Genomic DNA, 3,671 nt, shown 5'->3' with positions numbered 1-3,671 from the left:
TTCATTGACTTGTTACGTTAACTTTTACACATTTACGTTAAGATTTTAAATTTATGACTTACTGATGTGGAAAAAGTAAAAAGATAATTTATTCTTAATTAATTTTTAAAGTTGTTATTATATAATTTATTTTTTTATTAATTAAAAAAACCCTCCCAAAATGGGGAGCTTGATCGGTGCTCTTTTCTCCTTTGTTAAATTTTTTTAAAATATAATAATAATTTATTAAATTAATAAAAAAAGAAAAGATATTTAGTCTTTTTCCAATTTCTGTTAACAATGTTTGTATTTTTTGGACGAAGTATCTATTTTGAAAACTAATGAACCCACTTGAAATTTCAATTAAAATTTAAGGGAGTTGGGGTATTTTATCCTTTGAAAAGTATATATATTAAGTCAAATCAAATAACGAATCATCAAAAATATGAAAAATATTTCGTAAATATTATTTTAATAAATGTCATTAGTATGTTAAATCTTTAAGTATTTAAACCAAAATCGAGATATTAAAAACTTTATTGTAAATAAGAAAGAGGCATTTCAAAGACAAAAAAAAAAAGAAAGAAAAGAAGGAGTCTATACGTTCACTAAAAGTATCTATCTCAACATGTAGTCATTGCAATTGCAAGAATCTTCATAGCTGATTGTGAGGTTGAATTAAGGATCGGTAATAAGTATCTACAAATATTCGTTAAAATTACTTAAAATATTAATCATTTAATGCATTGGTTTTATCAGCTTCAAAAGCATGCATTGATTTTAATTTTTTTTTCAACTCATTAAAATTGATTAAATGAGTGTTTGACCATAATTTAATATAAATCATAAAAATTCATCTTACGTGAGTCATAAAGGCTCTATGAACAGACACAAAAGAGGACAAATCAAAAAGAAAGAGCTGTTACATAAACCATAATTTAACATAAAACATGAGCTTGACTATGATAATATACATTCTCACAAATCCTTGAAGTAAAGTTGTCTTCCAACTCAAACCAATTATTTTTAATTGAAAACAAGTCACATAAGAGTTCTAATTTAAAATAGAGTCAAAGATAGTGAAGAACCATCATAAAAAGGAAAGAAACTACACTATATCTAAGGTTTCGATTCCTCTCTTGAGGCATTCATACTTTTTCCATAAAAACCCAAACTCTTGTACTATTTCTACATCTTACAACATTGCTTAACTTTCTATACTTAGGAACAATCATGTAACCTAAGATTTCACTAGGACACAACCATATATCACCATGCATCATCTACTCAACACATAATTCAATAAATAACTTAAACTTAGTCTTTCTGCCAATCTAACATGTCTATTCAAAGTAACTTTCTCAGGAAATCTACCAAGGATAATGGTATGATTCCTACTGTTTAGGATAACTAAGGATAGTGATACGGTTCCCACTATCTAGGATAATTGAAGATAACTGTATAGTCTCCACTATTTAGGACAACCAAAGATAATGGTAAGGTCCCAACTTTCTAAGATATAAATTAAGAGGTATTCCACCCCAACTCATGGTTATATATAACTGTGTGGTACGACATCCCACATTATGGCCTCAAAATCATATAGGATATAACATTATCCATAACATGTAACATCATAAACTTCTCAACACATTTCATTGTAACTCATAATCATACTCATGCTCATATCATGTTGTACATAGTGTTTCTTCACATATCAAACTCATAATCATTCTTTACATACTCATGTGCATATAACATGTTAATCTCATTTTCATATAGGTGGGAATGCATACATCTATCTTTGCATCCACTTAGACTTACATAAATTTCATGCTCAAACATATTATCATGGGTTTTTTTTTAAGGAAACCATTTGAAAGGCCTTGTTCTTCCATGTTAAAACTATTACATAATAAAGAAATTTACATAATGTGTGTGTGTGTGTATTTGAAATCCATTCTGAAAACGTTGAATTTGGATTTAAAGTTCACAAAACATTTAGTTTGATCTAAAGTTCAAAATCATAAAAATAACATTTAAATGATGTGAGTCAAAACATTCTATAAAAAGGTTCTTTTCAAAAATATCCCTCATAAATAAGGTGTTTTTGCAAATAACCTTCTTTATAATTTTAACTATTTTTAGCCAAGAGAAATTATTTTTGGATAAAATTACCCTTAATGAAACCGACCCATATGTTTAAGTTCGCACCTTAAACCGACTCATATCCTTTGAGCATTCCTCGGCAAACTATTCATCTCTAGAGTATTCCTTGCCTAAAAGAAAAACCTTTAAGCATTTTGAGCATTTTGGAGTGGTTTTTAATACACGAAGAAAACCTTTGAGTATTTTAAGCATTTTTGAGTGGTTTTTGATACATGAAGATAAACCTTTGAACATTTTGAGCATTCTTCGCCAAGTAGGAATATTCGTTAATTCTATTGTTAAATGAAATAAGGTGAGTTGTTTGAAGTTGTTGATTTTGTGAAATGCAATTCAGTAGTTTTGGTGGTTTTTAAGTATTACATAACTAGTTTTTCGGCATTTTTTGACTAGTTTTTAAGTATTACATGACTAATTTTTATGTATTATGTGACTGGTTGATATGACATTGTGTGACTTAGGCATTACCTAAAATTTAGTCATGCAATGCCTAAAAACCAATTATGCAATGTAATGATTAAGTCACGCAATGCTTAAAAACCAATTTCACAATACCTAAAAACTAATAACACAATGTCTAAAAACCTGTAGTGCAATACCTAATAACTAATTGATTTGCTTGCTCACAATCAGGTTTAAGTTACTAAAGTCATACAATATTCTAATTTACAGATATGTCTAATCAATTTCAATTCCGTAACTTTAGGGCTCTATGAATATAAACTAATAAACCCAAGAACCCAAAACACATACCTTGATGTCCTCTTTGCTCTTTGGGATAGCGAAAAGAGCTGGATGGCGAGATAGACAGTATTTGGTAAGAGAGAAAAATTAGGATTTAATTTTGAAATTTTTGTTTGGATGGTGGGATAAAGAAAACTGAAACCATTTTAATTTGTCTAAAATTGTTGAAAGGGCATTGTTGTCAAGTCATGACAAATATTGGCTAAAAATAGTTAAAATTATAATAAATGATATTTTTGAATTGGGTTTATGAGAAAGGTTGTTTCTCACAATTTCCTTTTCAATGAAACCATGTTAGCTTTACATATTAAAATACTTAAAACAATATATCTACTCACCATGAAAAAAGACATTTTTCTTTTAGCCTTGTGTTTGCTTTATTAGCTGTAAAATGATTATAGTTTTGAAACGAAAAAAGTGATCAAAATTGCTTCAATTATCTTTGAACTTGTTAAAGTGATCCTTGAACTTGTTTGAATGAATTTTGAAGTTGATTGAATATATTTTTGAAATTAATTTATTAATGTTAAAACTTTAACACACTTGCTTTTGAAATGCAAAAGTTTCCATGTGAAAAATGATTAAAATTACTTGAATTGATCTTTGAACTTGTTTGAATGATTTTTAAAGTTGTTTGAATGAGTGTTTAACCTTGTTTGAATAGATTTTAAACTTGTTTAATTGAGTTTTAAAGATCCTAAGTGTATCCATGTGAAAAGGTTTAAAATTACTTGAATGAGTCTTGAAATTGCTTGAATGATTTTGAACTTGTTTGAATGGTT

This window comes from Theobroma umbraticum, unplaced genomic scaffold (genome assembly GCF_002168275.2).
Source record: "Theobroma umbraticum cultivar Fairchild unplaced genomic scaffold, ASM216827v3 scaffold_89.0, whole genome shotgun sequence".
Taxonomy (NCBI): Eukaryota; Viridiplantae; Streptophyta; class Magnoliopsida; order Malvales; family Malvaceae; genus Theobroma; species Theobroma umbraticum.
Note: the sequence above shows the minus strand (reverse complement) of the source record.